General features: G+C 35.8%; 1 protein-coding gene across 11 annotated transcripts in view; it reads left to right on the top strand.

Annotated features, from left to right (window-relative positions):
• LOC130247669 (neurexin-3b-beta) overlaps positions 1–22,274 on the top strand; it is a 334,636-nt gene that overhangs the window by 213,122 nt on the left and 99,240 nt on the right. The gene's annotated exons all lie outside the window — the stretch shown is intronic.

The raw sequence follows: 22,274 nt of genomic DNA, 5'->3' as shown, positions 1-22,274 counted from the left end.
ACTGCTAATGGCTATGTGCTGTGCTGACATGCACATTGGGGAATGGTCTCTTAAAGGTGACCACTGCAATGAGGGTAAAGACCAAAGGACACATATGGCACATTGGACCTTTATAGCAGGTCCAATATAACTGTTGCTAGTTCTGAAGGGTGCTTGGAATAAACACTGCACTGTAAAAAAAAACTGTAATTTTTTGGTTTATTTCCAGCAGCTGGGGTGCCGGAAAAAAACGAAAAATATAGGACGTTAAATTACAGAAATACTGAAAAATATTGGTTGAATTACAGAAATTTACCAGAAATTTAAATTTAAGGAAATTATATTCTCATTTACATGTACTGTACACATCTCATTGTGTAATCACGTGCAATTTTTCTCACACTGGGCACTTCATTTCTGTCTGCCTATCACTGCTCATGTCATAATTGTTATGTCATTACTTTTAAATTGAAAATGACTTAGCAAATGATCATGGAAAAAGTGAGATAATCTATAGCTTGCTGTGCATTAAAAGATTATAACACTTTGTGAAGACATCTAGGACAGTCCTTTGCCTCTATGTTGTGCATTCAAAATCCTTTAACTCACATCGATCTGTTGATTATCCTTTCTGTTAGATCACACTCTCCACGCCAGATAAATAAGATCCAGCCCTGGACGCCAGATCTTGTCAGGAAATATCAGTTTCTCAGGTATCTGGACAACAAGTCAACAGAGTTTCCAATACCCAAACCTGTTAACCAGAATTCAGCTGAATTAACAGTCTACTATCAATATAGGAGTTGACTGTGGAAGAAAGCCAGAGAAGAGCAGAAGCAGGAGATGAAGTGATGATAATGAATGAGCAGGGTTTATTAAATAATCTTAGTTGCATGTGTTCCGGTGCACTCTCATACTTTGAACAGCACAAATAAAACAAATGTTATTATACATCAGGCCACAAGACCTTGAATTAGAGACAAACCCTCATATTTCATATCATTGGAAAGGAACGTTTTATGAAACACCACCACTATAAGACTAAACAATGGAAAAAGCACTAAAAGCAGAACAAGTAATAGAAATATATAAAATAAAGAAATTAAATGAATAAATTATTAATATAATAAACGATAAAAATAAATGAATCATAACTATGAATTAAATAAATTGATGACTAAATAAATTACTAAGATTTATAAATCATTATATAACCATAACTTAAATTATCACTGCAAAACAACAGCTAACAACTAAAACTAAGAAAAAAATAATGGCCCCGTTTCAGAAAGGAGGTTAAATGAAAACTCAGAGAATGTTAATCCTTAAATGAGAGAAACTCTGGGTTTTCCGTTTCAAAATGGCAGGTTTGTCAAACTCGATAAAGCAGGGTAAGTCAAGTCTGTTTCTATAAGAGAGGAAACTTTTACTCAGTGTCAGTTATCGTGGTAACTTACTCTGTAAACCTAACCTGGTCAGGAGCAGTTTTTATTCTTTAAACTCTTAAAAAATTTTTAAAGATGAAGCGGTATTTCTTGCCTTAGCTTTAGTATTTCCTTGCCTATATTTCAGTCACACAAAGAACAAAATTACGAGAATGCCTTGTCCTTTTTTTTGGGAAAATTACAATTAGATTCAATACCATAGTTTTAGGTTTTACCTTTGATATTACTGTAAAAAATAGCTTAAATTCACTGACCTTCGACAGGGACATGTACTGTAACTAGATTAATGGGGTTATTACTCGTTCTAAAAACATTTTTTTAGTACTGCTTACATTCTAAATGTCCTATCAATCTCTACCACTTGATGAATAAAAATGCAGATACACAAGTGCACTTTTAAACCTTTTAAAAACTCAAATTAGAAATTTTATCTTAAACTGATCAACGTGTGTAAAAGTGGGAACCTTAAATTAACATTTCCACTGAACACTGAGTTAAGGTTATATACATTCTTGTTTTGTCAAATTTGTTGTAGAAACTATGCAGTAGCCTATTTTATGTAATTTAATGCAATCACATCTGAAATAGCTTTAAAATTAGAGACAATTCCCCACTTTTTCAAGTGAAAAGTCTACAAACGTCACACATTACTTTAGTTATTTTTTATTATTCTTGAATATTTAAATACTTTAAATGTAAACGTATGCTTTAACTTGAGCAGTTTTCCACGTTCCATGTTTTCCACACTAACTGTCTCTGTTTCACTGATGCAGTGGTGTTGCTTTTTAAATATATGGTCATATTTGCTATAACTTTGCATGAGCACATCAAGTTCAGCTGGAGAAAAAAATGCTGATCTTTTTTTACAGATGTTGCCATGGTGACTCATAATATCTGCATTACATTGATAATGCCTTTTTATAGTTGTGGTGTGTGAGCTTAATGCCGTGCAAAATTCTGTTTTACAGTGCTGTGAAAAGGGGCGGGATTAGACATTATGATTAAACATAAAAAAAACGAGCGATCGGTCCATATTTAAAATTTCTGTCCAGAGAGGTCATGTTTTGATCCTTGATTGGTCTCATGCAGTTAAGTGATGCAATTTCGCAGGTCAGAGTTCACCAAGCTTGAACTTTCCAATGCAGTGACCTGCGAAACTGCGAAACCGCACGACCTTGCGTTTCCGACACATTCTGATACATTCGCGTGCGTATGAATGGAGGTATATGAAGAGAAAATTGCAATGTGACCGCAGCTTAACTATGAGTTAGTCTACTCAGACTTGATTGACCTAACTCAGATCAGCTCTTCTGATACCGAGTTTTTAATCTCTATGTAAGTAAACTCAGAGTTCATGTTTAAACTCAGAGTTGGTTGAACCTCCTTACTGAAACAGGCCCAATATAATATAGAACTGATTTAATTTAAAGCACACAGAGGTTATCACAAATTTCAGATTCTACACTTCCCTACATATATATGAAACTATTTTTTTCCCAACACCAAAAAAATAACCCCACACCACAATAATATACAATGCCTTGTGTGTGTGTGTATGTGTGTGTGTGTGTGTGTGTGTGTGTGTGTGTGTGTGTGTGTGTGTGTGTGTGTGTGTGTGTGTGTGTGTGTGTACTGATCCTCCTAAATTTGTTCAGGCATTAGTAAAGTGATCCATCTTCTTGTCAGAGGCTGTTAGTCTCTCTGGCTGAAGATTGTCATGAAATCAGCCTGTCTACTTCACTCCTCCACAAATCTTTTAAGGACACACAGTGATGTTGACACACTTTGTCATGACCATTTTGAAATGCTAATGCACATTTCCCTCAAAGGTATACTTTGTTGTCATTCCAGCCAAAATTGTTTGGATTTGTTTCTAAGTTGTTGATGGTTGTTGTTGTTTTTGAACACCAAATATAAAACATGTATTTGCTTGCTCTTCTAATAAAAAATGCATTCATATTAATGCAGGGCCACATCATGCTGTGAATTCGCTAAAGTCTGCAAATGACTGATCTATGAAGACTACTTGTTGCTAGTTTAAACTCAGTAATAGCAAATCCCATTTGGCTTGTCATATTTTCTGATGGGGCGGCAAGGTGGCTCAGTGGTTAGCACTGTCGCCTCACAGCAAGAAGGTGCTGGCTCACGTTTTCCCCATGTTGGCATGGGTTTCCTCCGGGTGCTCTGGTTTCCCCCACAGTTTAAACACTTGCACTATAGGTGAATTGGAACTAAGTTACCATAGTGTATGAATGTGTGTGAATGCAAGAGTGTATGTGTGTTTCCCATTACTGGGTTGCAGCTGGAAGGGCATCCGCTGCATAAAACATATGCTGGAGTTGGCAGTTCATTCAGCGGTGGCAACCTCAGATAAATAAGGGACTAAGCTGAAGGAAAATGAATGAATGAATGAATGAATGAATGAATGAATATTTTTTTCTGACTTGGTGGGAGATATTTTCAAACAACTCTGGAAACATACAACTGAAGAAAAAATAATTGAGTTTGTGCTTTTGAATAAATGTCTTATATTTCCCAGTGGTCATGCATTGGCTCAGTTGGAGGAATTTTGATACTTTGCATGGAAGGTGTTTTGCCTGTGGCATCTGTCTCCTTGTGCTTTGCAAAATCATAATGCCAATTCTTCCACTACCTTTCAAGCGCTTCCTGAAAGCCTTTCTTCTCTCTCTGAAATTTCTCATCAGTTCAGCCATACACATCTTCAAAGAAAGTGTTGAAAGAGGAAAAAAAACAACCTTGGTGTGGATGAACAAGCAAACTGCAAGGCATCTATACAAAATGAAGAGAACAGTTTAAGAAAACTTCTGGCTTTAGAATAAACATACAATATTCAAACTTGCACACCCACAGAAACAGACAGAATTCTCATCTCAAGGCAAGATAACAATACTACACTGTAAAATCCAACAGTCAACTTTATTAAATGAAATGAGTGTAGTTAACTCAAAATTTATTGAAAGTAGATTCTACTCATTTGAAAAGAGTCAGTGTTAAAGGTAACGAGTTATTTAAATACCTCATTATTTAAACTTAAATGGGGTAAGTTCACAATACTCATATAGCTTAGTTTTTTTACTTAAATGGTTTGTAGCAATCGGTTTCCTCAAATGGTTTGAGTTTCCTTAACTTATTGGGTTTTACAGTACTCAGTTGGTTTGAGTTATCTTCATTTATTGGGTTTTACTGTGCTCAAATTGCTTCATTTACTCAAATGGATTAAGTTTACAGTATTCATTAGGATTAGTTTTAGAACTTAAATGGTTTATTGCAATCGGTTTCCTCAAATGGTGTGAGTTACTTTAACTTTTTGGGTTTTACAGTGTATAGGAACTCAGCAATAAGGCATGCGTGGTATTTCCTATAACCACCTTTCTATAATTTTATTTTTAAGATAAAGTGGGGTTGAAAGAACATATTTTCACTCACATTCTTGTGATATATGAGGCTTGGTAAGGGTTGGGTATAATTTTTTAGCGATTGCGGTTACAATTCTGTTTCTGCTTAACAAATCCAGTTCTTATTGATTCTTAGTTGCGATTTAATTTTTTTTAAAAGAGAAAAACAATTTATTTATTTATTTATCAGGATCCCCATTAGCCACTACCAAGGTAGTGTCTATTCTTCCTGGGGTCCATTGTGCTATAACTAGTACGATGTAGTAGGATGTAGATTAGAATAGACTAAAACACTTTACTTCATCTACCTATTAGTGATGGGAAGTTTGAATAATTTTACTGACTCAGACATTTGAGTCTCGTTCATTGAGATTAAAAAAATCTTTTTTCGAGTCATTTCATTCATTTCGTTCAATTTGCCAAAATATTATTAAAATGTTAGAAGTTGCTTCCAAACTCATCTACAACTACACCAAATATTGATCACACTACAAAAAAATTCATAACTAGAATGCTATAAGAAAGAGAATCGCTATATCCAAACGCAGGTTTATTTAGCAAAATATTCAGGCAAGCAATGGTCAACACAAGGGCAAACAAATGTATACAGGGAATCTAGAGTTGTGGTCAATAAACAGGCAGATGGTCGAAAGGCAGGCAGCAGACAATGTAAAACAAACTAATAAAAGACAAAAGTTCAAACACAGAAAGCAAGGCAAGGAAACCGCATCGTAATGTTTACAGTGACAGTTTAAGAAGACTCAGCAACAATGAGAGTGTCAAAATGAGCCATATATATATATATATATATATATATATATATATATATATATATATATATATATATATATATATATATATATATATACATATATATGGGTGTGTAAAGCAGCTGGTATTTGTATCTGTATTTGTATTGAGGGGGGAAAAGTATTTGTATTTGTATTCGAGTAAAATTCTAAATGGCATAAAAAAACATTTATTTTGTATTACACTTCTAATTTATGTTATAGTGCAAGTATTGTTTAATTATACCCATTATAATAATTATGGATATGTAACAAGAAACGTCATTGAAAAGAAAATAACATAACAGCCATTACCTCATCCATGGTTAAACCAACAACTAATAAAATACCATTGTGGACATTATGAACCCTACCACCATCGTTCTTGTTGAAGGACACTGAATAGACAGAATAAAAACAAATAATACTTGAAAAGAACTGTTCTTCTTCCGAAAGAACTTCTTTCTAATGCACAGAGTTCCAAAAACTAAAATTAACTAAATAAAACTAAATAAACCCCTGACTGGGAGATCTGGCAAAACAAAAATTGTATTCTATATAATACTACAAGATACAGCCTTGCTGTTGTCATCTGCCTACCACAAAACAGACACAAAGAGGTTTTTTATGTTTTCACTTGATTTTAGTTTTTTTATGTTTGAAACTCACTTGCAGGGGGCAGAACGTGACTGTGTTGATGGTCTGGTGGTTGTGGAGGATTTAGCAGAACATGGCTGTGCTGATGAGGGGATTGATGCTTGTGGGAGGTTGCCAGACAGTACCAGGAGAGGATGCTTTAAGTGCATATGATTATGCATTACAAAGAGGGTGGCATGGTGGCACCACAGCACGAAGGTCACTGGTTCGCTGGATTTTCCTCTGGATACTCCGGTTTTCCCCATAGTCCAAACACATGCACTTTAGGTGAATTGGGTAAGATAAATTGTCCATAGTGTATGTGTGTAAATGAGAGTGTATGGGTGTTTCCCAGTGCTGGGTAGCAGCTGGAAGGGCATCCACTGCGTAAAACATATGCTGGATAAATTGGTGGTTCATTCCATTGTGGCAACACCGTATTAATAAAGAGACTTAGCCGAAAAGCCTCTGCTGATTTCACTTTTGCACACATTACATACAGTATCACTTTGGTTTTATCTGCAGCAGTGACTGTAAAATGCTGTAAAAAGTTGTTTTTTTTGGGGGGGGGGGGGGGGGGGGGGGGGGGCTGGTGGAGGACCAAGAAACGGCTCAGCAGCAGCCTCACTTTTTTCTGTTTTGGTGCCCAAATCCATGTGAGGAGTTTCAAGTTAGTAAGTGATGGGAAGCTATGCTAAGCTTAACTAGCCTATAGCGTATATCTTGTTGTCTGCAAAAGACAGCAATTTAAATGTACCATATAACTCCAACAAGTGCATACAATTCGACACAACTACACAAGCATCGTTCTAACCTTTATAACTGAACGTTACTCTGTCATCAGCTACGTAAACAGAGAGCACCTGATTACAGACGTCAATAATGAAGCGTAATGGAAAAATATGCGGATCAAACTCTGCAACAACTCCGCTACAAGTTTATAAACTGCCTCCGGAACCCAGTTAAGGTACAAAAATCTAAATAACAAAAATAATGATGCAGCAAAGTATTTTTTCTTTCAGCCAAGCGTTCTCTGTTGCTGTGTGGAGCAGCCTGTGTCAGTCACCTTTTACCCCCACCCCGCCCCCGACTCTTAAACGTCACTCACTCACTCACTCACGCGTGCATGCACTGCGGTCTCATGAGGAAACGCTGCTTTTTGATACAATGTCTTTCTTGTCGAATACAAATACATTTTTAAGTATTTGTTTGAAATAAGTATTTGTAAAAAAACACGCTATTCGTGCCTTTCCGAATATCGTATTTGGGTTTGACTTCACTCATAATATATATATATCAAATACCAGCAGATTTGTAGTCTGTTAGCGATATGCACAGGCTGGATAGCTGGTGACCATGACAGAAGCACTATGACAGCAGCACTATCTATCTATCTATCTATCTATCTATCTATCTATCTATCTATCTATCTATCTATCTATCTATCTATCTATCTATCTATCTATCTATCTATCTATCTATCTATCTATCTATCTATCTATCTATCTATCTATCTATCTATCTATCTATCTATCTATCTATCTATCTATCTATCTATCTATCTATCTATCTATCTATCTATCTATCTATCTATCTATCTATCTATCTATCTATCTATCTATCTATCTATCTATCTATCTATCTATCTATCTATCTATCTATCTATCTATCTATCTATCTATCTATCTATCTATCTATCTATCTATCTATCTATCTATCTATCTATCTATCTATCTATCTATCTATCTATCTATCTATCTATCTATCTATCTATCTATCTATCTATCTATCTATCTATCTATCTATCTATCTATCTATCTATCTATCTATCTATCTATCTATCTATCTATCTATCTATCTATCTATCTATCTATCTATCTATCTATCTATCTATCTATCTATCTATCTATCTATCTATCTATCTATCTATCTATCTATCTATCTATCTATCTATCTATCTATCTATCTATCTATCTATCTATCTAGCTAGCTAGCTAGCTAGCTAGCTAGCTATCTATCTTTAAATAATAATCTGTTCTTTAATAGATATTTCTATTTTTAACATCTATCCCCACCTCTACTTCCATCACTGAATTAGACCTCTGTGCTTGAATAACTGTCTGGTTTAGCTCAGCTACCAAATCTGACCTCCGAAGATGACAACGAATAGTTCGGACTACTGAGCCAATCACTGCTACAATCCTCCCTACTCTCCAGAAAATGTACCTTTTCAAAGCGAGCAGAAGGGCTGCCAATATCACCCTGGACCTCTCACACCCAGCACACTGCTTCTTTGAACTTTTACCTTCTGGCTGACGCTACAGAGCACTGTGCACCAGAACAGCCAGACACGGAAAGGAGTTTTTTTTCCGTCAGGCAATCCATCTCATGAACACCTTATGATAGTAATTGTGAATCAAACATCACTACTTTGTATACACATATACAACTTACTTTACATGCCAATTTGCACATGACAGCTGCACATATAACGTTGTATATAGTAATATACCTGTGCATACACTTGTCAATTTGTGTATTTGCATTCACTACTTACTTCTATTTTTAAAAAATATTTATTATCTGTTTTTTGCTCTGTCTCCGTAATTCTTTTGCACTGTAGAAGCTCTGTCAGCAAAACAAATTCCTGGTATGTGTGAACATAACTGGCAATAAAGCTCTTTCTGATTCTGACTCTATCCCAAACATAACCTCTTATATAAATAATATAATGTGCAGTCATTTTAATATGAAAAACAAACTAAAACTCTGATTTTTAATTGCTGAAAAATTATAATTTTAAATACAGAACTTTACCACGATACCACGATACAATAACAAGAGTATCATTTTTTTAAGTCAACGCTAATGTAATTAAATTCCTGTACCTTTAAGTTTTTAGATGTGTATCAGTGCCAAATATTACTTATCGAAAGCAATGAATTAAAAAAAACATTGTGAAAGGGGATCTTATGTATTAAAAATGTGGCACCTTGAGGTCCCAACCAAGCATCAGTATGAGAATATGTAGGTTCAAAATGTGTACAAAGGGTGAACACAAGCCTTTAGCTGGACCATCATTAAATAGGTATTGCATAGCTATTTGTCCTCACTTTTATCATTGCTGTCATGCTGTCAATCAGTTGCTTTTAGGAATTCTGTTAATTACATCTGTTTAGCAGACACCTTACATTGATCCTTTTCAACCTTTCAATCCCTCAGAATGGTGTTCGTGAGACTCATTAAGTATTTTTCACTTGTTGATTAGGATTGAAAACAGATAGCTGATGGACCATTGCAAGCTGGTTCAGTGGCCTACAAAGGAGATAAATCACCTGTCCTCCCAGTGGCTTCTCATTCCTCTCTTTTTGTTTACACCTCAGAGTGTCCCATGGGGGAGTCGAGATGGCCAATGACATTTTAAGGAGGAGACACTGGAATGAATGCGGCACTGGTGGTCTTCCTTCAGCCTAGACAAAATGAATGTGAGCCTGAAGTGGCTCAGCTGTAGAATGCCAAAGGGGGGCCAAAGATTCAAATTCATATATGGGCCATTTAAGGCAAAGATTTGGCACTTATGCAAAATGCAATCTGAATGTGAGCCTAATGTGGCCCATGTGGAAAATGATAAATTTGGCCCAAATGATGGAGGACAAATGTGGGCCATAGTTGGCAAAAATGTGGCATAGTCATTTAAGAGCAGTCTGGGTCTAAACCTAAAGTGGCTTACACGTGTGAGTGCAAATATGGCCCAGTTATCTTAAGACATATGTGTGCCACTTTTGGCAAATATTTGGCACAGTAAGCTCTGGCTAATGTGGCCCAGGGAAAATATGACAAATGTGGCCCAGTTATTTTAAAACATATGTGGGCCAGTTTTGGCAAATATTCGGCACAGTAAACTCTGGCTTATGCAGCCGTTAGCCTATAGTGGCCCAGAGAAGATCTGGCAAATATGGCCCAATTTTCTTAAAACGTATGTGGGCCACTTTTGGCAAATATTTGGCACAGTAAACTTTGGCTAATGTGGTTGTGAGCCTAAAGTGGCCCAGAGAAGATATGGCAAATGTGGCCCAGTTATCTTAAAACATATGTGGACCACATATACTAAAGTCACCATCATGGAGAAAAGTGTTTGGTTTAATTGGGCTAATAGCCCTAAATCTCTTAATATAAATTTTCTTTGGGCTGCTGTAACTTTTAAGAACTTTGCTTCAAAAGTTAATTTATTACAGCAAACAAGCCAAGCCAAGTAAAAGAAAAAAAAAAAAAAAAACAATAAAATTAAGTGAGGCACAACCTGTGATGACATAATATAATTCACTGATGTTAACCAATGTTTGATCCATTATTAAAAGTTACGTAATAACATGCTTGCACATGCCACAGAATTATGAAGGTTTATAAGCTAAAAAATTCTATGTTCAACTTCTGTTCACAGAGACATCAATAATCAGCGTATGAACCTTAACAACTGTGACAATTAATAAAATGAACAAAACTTACAAACATCACAAACAGGAGACTAAAAGTGACAAAATCAACAACGTCAACATAAACAGCAAAATCAAAAGCAAATAATGAAAACTGTAGCATCAATTAGCTATAGAATGTATTCGTACTGCAGTGCATGCTGGGATTTTTGTACCTTGACACAGCCAGCAAGTGCAAAGTGTAGGCCAGATCCGGGCCAGAATAAAAGCAAATCGTGGCCCAGAATAGGGTCAGTTCTGGTTCATTTGGTTAAATGCTGGCTAATATGTGGTATTGCTTTGGCTTATTTGTGGCCCAGATCTGACAAACAGGAGCGGACCGCCCTAGAGCCATCATTCCATTCAGTATGTGGTCCAGATGTAAGTGTCTGTTGTGGGCCAGATCTGGACCAGAATAAAAGCAAACTGTGCCTGAGAATAGGGTCAGTTCTGGTTCATTTGGTTGAATTTTGGCTGATATGTGATATTGCTATGGTTTAATTGTGGCCCAGATCTGGCAAACAGGAGCGGGCCGCCCAAGTGCCATCATTCCATGCGGTATGTGGGCCGGATGAAAGAGTCTGGTGTAGGCCGGATTTGAGCCACACAAATTTTGCTAGCTGGGTATAGTCTGGAGTTAAAATATTATATGCTGTTAAGGTCGCACATAGTTAGCATTAGTTAACATCAGTGTTATTGAATAACGGCTGACACCACTAAATTAACAACACTTGACAGTATGCCAGTAGTTTAGTTGTTTTTTTTTATGTAGTTAAATTGATAGATTGATTGTCTGGAATGGTGTAAAACGTTTTTGGCCATTTTTATTAGGGATGGCCCGATCAGGTTTTTTTGCCCTTGAGTCCGAGTCATTTGATTTTGAATATCCACCAAAACCGAAACTCGATCCGACACTTCTATAATACAAAAAAAAAAATGAAGAAAAGCAAAGAAATAGATCTAGCCTGTTCCTGATTCACCTTATTTTAACATTCAACACCTCTGTTAACAAACAGAGCACTTCTGTGAGGTAGCTTGAACAATTAAGTAAAAAATAGCATAAATTCTTCACTTTTGGACTGTATTGCAAAAGTAAATATTATAAAAAATAATAATATAAAAACAAATAGCACCTCAACTTAAAATATCCGGCAGGCAATCACAAGTTTACATATCTCACAGTTGACTATGGCAATGTTCCATGTTCTACTTAGACAATATATACAGTCGAACTCAGAATTATTAGCCCCTCTTTTATTTTTTTCTAATTTTTGAAATATTTTCCAAACGATGTTTAACAGAGTAAGGACATTTTCACAGTATGTCTGATAATATTTTTTTCTTCTAGAGAAACTCTTATTTGTTTTATTTTGGCTAGAATAAAAGCTGTTTTTAATTTTAAAAATTTTAAGGCCACAATTATTAGCCCCTTTAAGATATTTTTTTCTGATAGTCTACAGAACAATCTTTATGCAATAACTTGCCTAATTGCCTGCCTAGTTAACCTACTTAACTTAGTTAAGCATTTAAATGTCACTTTAAGCTGTATAGAAGTGTCTTGAAAAACATCTAGTAAAATATTATTTACTGTCACCATGGCAAAGATAAAATATCAGTTGTCATACTTCAACACATAAAGATACTACGGTTTAAGGTCATTATGTGTGTTCCTGGCAACATAAGGCATACAAAAATAAATAAAATGACTCATGTTACTAAATTCCGACATAGTAATAAATAAAATATTCAGAATTTCCTTAATTCCTCCATACTTTAGCTTATATTTGTTTAAAAATGCCCAAAAAGATTGTATAAATAACACTTCTTGTTGCCTCTTGGTGATAAATTACTTGATGCCTTCCACATCTTTAAGTTGATTTGAATAATGACTAAATGTAAATGTTTGTTCATCCACAATATGTGTACATGCCCAAACAGCACATGTTCCACTGTGTCCACAGTGTCCCTTGCTGCGGTAGATTATCGTGTTTATTCAGGGCACACACCAGCCATAAATCATTCACATAGAATTGAATAGAGGTTGGGGCCATGTCTTGCGATTTCTGTCCGTGTCCTTCTGCCACTGATTTCCACTCAGTATAACCCTGCAACAAATTCATCATCTCCTTGAGTGCTCTTGGATAAATAGAGGACACACAAGTTCCTTTAGGTGTGTAAATTGATCATGTTGAGCAAGAAAACATCAAAGCATGGGGACAGAAAAAAGAAAGCTTGTAGAGATCATGCAGAGAGAGCTGAAGTCACAGTTTCAATAAGCTTCACAGCCTTACTGAGTACATTAATATGGCCTCCTCTTAACCAGTGTAACAATTCTTGCCCTTACCGAAAAAAATATATGGTTTCATCATTGGCTGCCATTGTATACAGGGGTTGGACATTGAAACTGAAATGCCTGGTTTAAGACTACAATAATTAATTTGGGGGCAAATACAGCATAATTTCTTAATGGGAATGACAGATACAATTCTTGCAAAGTGGCCAGAGGGATATTGAGCCATTATTCTTGCACAATAGTGACCAGGGGCCTCAAGTACAAAGATTTGCGTTGAATTCAAACTAAAACATTGCGTATGCAATGCAAAAAATTCTGATGTATGAAACACTGCGTATGCGCAATCCCACGCATATTCTCTTTGAACATTCAAATTAATGTGAAACTGAGAGCAACATGCACGAGCGCAAAACCCCTCCCTGCCTCCCCCCCCAATTAAATATGGTAATGACTCTTCTTTGGCAAAACCAAACGAAAAAGCAATGGCAAAAGCAAGCAAGCAAAAAGAGAAACTTTACAGAATGTGAATTGGAGGTGCTCCCATCAGAGGTAGACCAGAGAAGAACTGTGTTATTTGCAAGTTTGTCCTCCGGAATTAATAACAAAAGAAAAAATTTGAGTGGGAGAGTTAAGCTGACGCTGTTAACGCAGTGGGGTCTGAACGTTGCAGTGTGAGTAAATTAAAAAAGAAATAGTCCGATGTAAGGGTGTAAAATTTTGTAGTGTCTATTTAGGTTAAGTGCAAATAGCAAACCTCGTTGGAATGAGCTAGTCGAGTGATTCCCGCCCATCACCGTTTGATTGACAGAGACAACAGAACTAAAGAGAGTGGCAAATAGCAGTGTGAGTGGCACAACTCAAAAAGCGCAGGGCAACATGTTTTGACATGATCGATCCTAAACCCGGTTCGAATCCAGCATTTGATGACCTTATTCTTCTTTTTTCCCCCACTACATATCAGATTTTGCCTACTCTTCATCACTAGCAAGTCAAGTAGGAATCATTAATAAGTGTGTGTATTATGGAAGACTCAGATTCATAGAACTTAACTTAATTTAAGAAGTGTTATATCCAAATCATATGCATTATAAGTTTGTAGAAGTTATACATTAAAAATACCCTTAAATATAAATTTTAGTACTTTATGAGTGAACCTGAACAAGTGTAATAAAATTCATAAATTTTCACTACTTGTATTAGTATATTTTTTTAAAGTGTGCTTTTAATGCTTTAAAAATAAGTAAAATCTTTGTAGACTAGAAATATATGTACTGTATATCATTTATTTAAAAAATGCGGGCAATACATTATAGATTAATTTTAATGAAAAAATATGTTAATCTTATTTTTTAATTCAACTATAGGGTTGCGGCCAGGGAGGGGGGCTACAAGACATTGTGCCCAGGGGCCTCTAAATTCTTAATCTGGGCCTGTCTGTGGGAGAAACAGATGTATTAGAGGAACACTTTGTTAGGGCGGTATAGCAGCACCACTCCGCTCTCATCAAGGCAGCGCCACCAGGATTTCAGCTGCCCAATCGCCCACTCTACAACTGACCGAGTGTCTGCCACCTTGACATGTGGATGATCCCGTCCCATACAGCTGCCATTGCACTGCTCAAAAATACTTGTAGTGTGCAATTTAACACAATTGCTTCTGGGAGTCGCCAATGGAAATAAAACAAACACACACAAGAAATGCACGTACGCATTTGCGTATCTGGCGTACGCAAAGTTTTTGTGTGTATGTAGCGTTGATACAGGAGGCCTGGTACGTGATGCTGGTGGGGTTAAACGTTTACTGACTTGCTCCTTCAAAACATTCCAAAGTGGTTTAGTAATATTAAGACCTGGTGACTGTGCAGGCCATGGGAGATGTTCACCTTCGCTTTCATGTTGATTAAATCACTTTGTCACCAGTCTTGCTGTGTGTATTGGTGCATTAGCATCCTGATACATGGCACCACTATTGGGCGCACATGGTCTTTGAGAATGGTTCGGTAGTCCTTGTATTAGACAGTCCTCAAGTATTAGACAGAGGGAATGCCATGAAATAACAGTCCAAACTATCTCTGATTCATCACCATGCTTCACTCTGGGCATGCAACAACGGTGGTATGCTTCTTTGATGCCGCTATGCACCATAACTCTCCTGGATGTGGGAAGTACAGTGAAGGTGGACTCATCAGAGAACAATACACATTGTCAACAGTCCAAAATTTTTGCTGCAGGCACCATTGAAAACCAATATTTGGCACCGACAAAAGCGACCAAAGGTTTGGCTATAGCAGCCCGGCCATGTAAACTGACTCTGTGTTGGATGTGGTTTGTCCTTCTTAGTGGTATGCTGACATTACTCTGGATATGGTGTGCACCAACAGTTTGTCCTCTTTTGAACTGTGATATGTCACCCATAAGGTTGTGTATTTTAAGCAAAACTATTATATTACTCTGCTAATTAAACCTTTACACTCTACTCTTCCTGGTGAATTGTGCAATCAAAGAAGACTGGCCACCAGGCTAAATATATTGTTCATTGTGTAAAGTTCACATGGCAGGTACCATCACAAGGTTAATGTAATTATCATAATTGATAAATTGTCATAATGGTTAATGTAGCTTATGGTTCAATTGTCAGCTTCCACATTCAGATTTAGATACATTCAGATTTAGGATTCTGTGTCATTTCACCAAATACAGTTATTTATGTAGAGATTTTTGTGTATTTATAATTAATTTGTATAATTCATACATAAAAATACGCCATTGTAAACATTTATATTTTGGTAATCATATGTAAATAACTCATTCATTAATTTTCCTTCAGCTTAGTACCTTATTCATCAGGGGTCGCCACAGCGGAATGAACTGCCAATTATTCCAGCTTATGTTTTACTCAGCAGATGCCCTTCTAGTCGCAACATAGTACTGGAAAACACCCATTCACCTTCACACACACACACACACACACACTATGGCCAATTTTGTTTACCTAATTCACTTATAGCGCATGTCTTTTGGACTGTGGAGAAAAACCACAATGCAAACACAGGGAGAACATACAAACTCCACACAAAACTGCCAACTGGCCCAGCCAGGACTTAAACCAGTGACCTTTTTTGCTGTGAGGTGACAGTGCTAACCACTGATCCACCATGTATATAACTCTGTTTGCTAATTGAATTTATTTATTTCCAATTGAATTTTATTATAGTGTACAGTGCATTGTATTACTTCCAGATTACGTATTCATAAGTGTAATGAAGTAATTTCTTTAGACCAGACTGCTGCACATGTTTTCTTTTCTTTTTTTTTTCAACTACAATCTGTTCAGTGCTGAAAGGCGTTGGAATGCCAAGCAGGCAGTAGTGTCTCCCCCGAGATGGCTGAATTATGAATGAGACTTCACTTGCAGCCATCTTTGGATAGGTTATTCTTTCTAATTGTGGATCCTCCGTCTCCAAGGGTCACCACGAAATCTGTTGCACCAACACACCTAAAGTATATGGCAATGTTTTACAATCTAGGGTACCTACTGAATTTAAGTTTTTGGCTAATATTTGTACTTTGTATATATGTCATTACTTAGTCTTCTATTTTGTAGTTGTGTGTTATTGTATTTTAAGCACATTCATGTAGCCAAGTAATATTATAACACAACATGTAGATTATTATTTCAGTTGTACACTACATTATTATTATTTGAGTTTGTATACTCAAATTCAATAATAGTTACGTTTTTAGGTTCATATTATCTTCAGATCAGCCAGTAGTGTGGGAATCTTATGCTCCATGTTGTTTTGAGACTATGCATTCATCTTTTGCTTTTGTATTGATTGTCTTTAATAATTGTCTTCAACTGATTAATTGGCTTAATGCATGTTTACATGACTGTTTCAGATTATTGTAATTGATTTTGTGTTGTTAACTCTAGTGGAATATGTTAAGTTTGATTTGCTGTCAGCTCAAATGTGTGCATGTGTGTGTCTATATTATATTCATTACATTCTATAGCGATTTAGTATAGCTATACCCATACATTTTGAACTTGTGGGAAGACTGTGTGCATGTTTGTGTGTAAAAGTACCAGAAACTGCTGCTCTTATTGTAGGAAATTAGTTAAGTGTTACAGGAACAGGAGAAGCCACACAATCCAAACTCAGCCAAAATGCTAATAGTTTCATGCTTCCATGTGTTGTTTACACATATGCCTTCATAATTAGAGGGATGTTTATTTATGACTCCTTGCCATGCATTTACAAAGATTTAGCTCTTTGACTGTTGAATTGCCAGTTGAGCAGGCTGGGATATGAGCCAAGAGACAGTTCCACCTGGCACTTGCGCAATTTCTTTCTGTACCAAAAGATGTTAGTCCTGCTTTGTTACATACCCATCTTCTTAATCTTAACGGTGTTGTGAAGATCCACACTTTTATTCAGTAGGAGACCAGAATTGCCATGACAGAATGATATGGAGAAAATACTTCTGTTTAGGTCTAAAGCCAGGTAAACAGTGTTACTTCTTGTCTGTATTGACCTTTTTTTCTCTCTCTCTTCATATTGTACGATTTGACCCCAGTAAGATATTGACCAAAAGACCCAAGTAAAGTTCACCACAATGCTAATGTCTTACAAAATTATTATTTTCAGTAAATCTCACTAACGACGTTGAAACATGGGCTCATTTTAAAAATGTAGTCCAATATACATTTCTGGAGATCGCGAACTATGTAGCCAGATGAATTTATGGCTGCATTTTGTTTTTAAAACGAATGCTACGGGGCAGTATGACACAGTACCTTTTCGCGCTTACCAGCTAACCACTTAGAGACCACTCATGATTGTGAAGTGCTTTGGGTGTATGGCCATACACAATAAATGTGCTATATAAAAACACATTACGTACTTACTTACCTTATGTGGATGGCTTTTCCGCGGTTACCAGTTTGTCCAGTGGCTCATCGAAGGACTTGAGACACAGAGCGAAGTTGACTGTGGCTACGTGGTTTAAGTTTGGTGAAGAACGGTTCCAGAAAGCAAGTAAGACTAAAACAAAAGCCAATAAATAAAACAAACAAGTAAATAACAGGGTGAGAATGTGTTAAAATCTGAAAATGTGGCAAAAAAACAGGCTGCTGCAAAGGCTCTTTTTATTCTGGATTGCTTTTCAAAAAGTCGGTTGGCATGAACGACATTCGTGAGAGAAATTTGAGACCTCAAACAAAGCTTACACAGCGGCCTCTGGCAGATTTGCGGGAAAAAAAATTGCAAAAAAAAAAGAAAAACGTAACTCCTAGGGTGTATTTGGTGCTCTCCAGAAATTTATATAGGGTTATGTAATCAAAATGAGCCTGGGCTGCGACTTTTGTGTGTTTCTCAAACAATGATGTAACTACCAAAGAAAAATGCTTTGTTTGAGAATCTAGCTAACTAATTTCCCAACTCTGTCACAGTTATGCAGTTTGTACCACATTGATTAAAACTGTCCTTTTATGAAAGTGCCCTCCTGCGGTTTATAGAGTGATAATTTGTGCTAAATTAAAAAGTTTAAGATCAAAATAATGTCACAATCATGCTGTAAATAACAAACATAGCATCAAAGAATTGTTGGTCCTTCAAAACGCTGTTGGTAATTATGGAAAAAACTATGGTAATTATGGTGGTTTTGTTGAATGCACCTCAGATTAGTAATAAATTAAGCTGTTTGTGAAGTTGTTTAAAGATCCTTTGGTGAGATCTTGAGAGATCTAATGTGTTTTATTTCAGTTGCTTTCATCTAAAGATGTGGCTGAAGTAAGATGTGGTTGTGTTTCTTCTCGCTAAAGCTTAGTCAACATTTGATTGATCATGTAAAACTCTGGGTTTTTTAACACTTTGAGTGTGAATTATGTAAACATTGAACCGTGTTAATTTAACATTAGGGGTTTTGATGTGTGGTCCCACCTACAGTATGGTCGTTTTACTTACGTCATATTTTTTGGTGTGTATATGCTTTTGCTTATTGTGGCTTTTACTAATTGCGACATTATTGACCTGAGGCCCAACATGCCTGAAAGTTTCAGTCTGGAGAGTATGTGCAGCCTTGCCTGAATTTATTTTTTTTTTAGTTGCAGTGACAAGACTTACCTAAATACCTATATCTATGTGCAATTAAAGAGTGCGGATGTAGAAATGCACATATGAGATTTACTGTAAAATGAAAGGGGATTAGGGGTGGGGGGTATAATAATATAATACAATGAAATATTTAATATATTGTCAATCTAATATAAACTTGTTATTTTCATTAACATAAATTGATATGTAATTTAACATAACAGGAAAAGTATGTCTAAAATAATTGTTTACATTTTCTGTAAAAAAAAAAAACATTTTCATCAGTTAATATTATATTACAAAAATGCATACCATTTATAATTTACATAATTTATATAATTTACATATGGTTATAGCAGTGTTTTATAAAATAAAATGATATGTACATATGTATATCATTTTTTAATGTAAATTCCTATGGGTGCTCTTGTTTCCCTCACAGTCCAAAGACATGTGGTATAGGTGAATTGAATAAACTAAATTGTCCGTAGTGTATGAGTGTGTGTGTGAATGTGTGATGGGTGTTTCCAAGTTCTGGGTTGCAGCTGGAAGGGCATTTTGCAGCGTAAAGCACATGCTGGAATAGTTGGCGGTTTCACTGAAATAGAGACTAGGCTAGAGAAAAATGAATGAATGAATGAATGAATGAAGGAAGGAATTAATGAATGAAAAAATAAATAACAATAAGAATCTAAATTATGGAGAAATATAAATTATACAATGGAAAATAAAAGCAAATATAAAATATTTAAAGACTTTAGATAAAAAAGTTTAAAGTATAAAAATATAAAAGAGCTATCCATACAAACAGAAACAAAGAAGTGTTTCTGACATAATAATGTATTCATACACAATCCAAAAGTCATTGACATTGACAATTCCTCTTGACAAACTGAAGGAACAGCAGGAATCCTGCAATGTGTGTTTGGCTTGAGACTGTATTGATAATTTGTACTGATGTCTGATATTTAAAACTGCACACACTCAATATAGTGAAAGCAACATTTAGATTATTAGCAGTAATGCTTGTAGCTGATTTTATCCATCAAACAGATTGTTAAATAAAAAGAATAATAAAATGTTTAAAAAAGGTGCACACACTTTACTTATATGTGTTATTATATTGAATTGAAAATGTTTGTCACTCATAACTCTTTATCAGCGCATTTCTGTAATGAAGTTTTTAATGAACTTTTCACCGGCCTGAAATTCCATTAAGGAGACACAAACTGTGGTACATATTGCTCTGGAAGATAGTTTGCCCGTAATGAATTCATACATAAAACAGCAGACTTTTAAAAGCTTTCAGTATTCATTAAAAACAGTCCATTTGTGGCGTAATTACAATCTCACTACGTTTAGCCTTTTCTTAACACGAGTGGCTAAATGCGAAACACTCCCTCTCTCTATCAACGCTGCAAGTAACTCTCAGTCTACCTGCCAATTCGGCAGCATTTAAATTAACGTGTGCAATCACTTAAATCCCTGATGAGATTAAATTTGGTAAACAACTTTTTATGTGTTTCAGGCATTCGTTAAGCTTACCCGTGCAGGGTCCATTAGAAATGTGGTGTTGTAAAGACTGAATGTTGTCTCATGTTACTTAGTAAATCCATAGAGTGGGATAATTGGCTCCCCGGGGTACAGTGTGGATGTAGTATTCCATGGCATCCCACCATACAGTAAGGACAACTCATGAAGAGATTCGTGTCTATCCCCAGATTAGAGGCATTCAGGAATTCTGAGTGAGAGCCTATATTTTATTTTCCCATCGGTCAGGTTTTTACTCTGTGCCTCAAAAATGTAATTGATCTAATGCAATGGGGTGTTGACCAAGCACACACATATTAGTTCCGACAATGTAGGTTGACACGGAGCAGGTCTTGCATGTATACAATCATTCTCTTTCATCTCACTCCCATATGTCTCACTGTCTCCTGAGACTCAACCCATCCGCTTAGCATGATGTCTCTTCCCCTTTGGAACATCAAACAGCTGGGCCCTCAAGCCCAGATGTGAATAAGAAATGTTATAGGCTTAATCGCGAATGAGTGTTGGAGAAAATGCAAATGATAGCATAAAAACTGCCAGTGTACCTGCAGTCTGAACTTTCTGTACAGTGCCCAAACCCTGCACAAACAAGTTAATTTCTTCATTGCTTATTTGATCTTGTTTGTTTTGTTCCACAGCAGAAACTTTTTAAAGTGTAGACATTTAAATGAGTATGTCTTTTACCTCCATGTGAAATGCTTAGCAGCTTTTACTGGAATGCTCATGTATGTTTGTGTGGAAGGGTTGCATTTTTATTCCGACTGATTATATACGGAATGCATTATTGGTTGTAATTTTGCCTCTGTGGAGTCAATTTCCTACACTATCTGCAACTATTACACTACAGTTGTCATTTTTGACATTTACGATGATGAACAAAACTGTTATTATGTCTAGAACATGATTCTTGGAATAAATAAATTAGAGAGCAAGACATAATTGATTAAAGGCTTGTCTAGACATTAGAAATATATCTGATTTCCAACAAGTAATTACTGTGATTCAAATGCATTTTTAGAGCTTGTTATATCTTACAACCGTCATCAAGAGTAAAAAATTAAATTAAATTAAATTAAATTAAATTAAATTAAATTAAATTAAATTAGAAGATGATTTTCTTTGTCCTTTTGCATTTACCCCTGAGCTTGGCTCAAGCACTGGACACTCGAGCCAATGTCTAAGTGTTGCCATAAAAATTAGGTTAAAAAAGTGATTCTTTAATGCCTCATTGGAGGTTTCATAGCATTCTCAGACTACTTTTGTATTATTATTATTTGGCATGAACCACAATTTTAAAACAAGAGCATGATCCTACACCTTAAAATTGTCAGTTAAACTAATAATTTAGCAATACATAATGTGTTGTTGTTGTTTTACATTTAAAAAAACATTTTCAGATTGATTGATTGATTGATTGATTTTTTTTATTCTTGTTAAGTTGTAACAAAGCTAATTTATCCATTAAAGAGCAGTAAATAGTTTTCTTTTTCTTATCAACTGGTCTAAACAGGTTTTAACTGTATGGAAAAAGTTCATTAGGCAGTGCCACAGAATGCTGATTTAGTTTAATGGTGATTTAGTTCAGTTCAGTTCAATACAA

Source organism: Danio aesculapii, chromosome 20 (assembly GCF_903798145.1).
Source record: "Danio aesculapii chromosome 20, fDanAes4.1, whole genome shotgun sequence".
Lineage (NCBI taxonomy): Eukaryota > Metazoa > Chordata > Actinopteri > Cypriniformes > Danionidae > Danio > Danio aesculapii.
The sequence above is the reverse complement of the archived record's forward strand: the minus strand, read 5'-3'. Positions and strand labels throughout refer to the sequence as shown.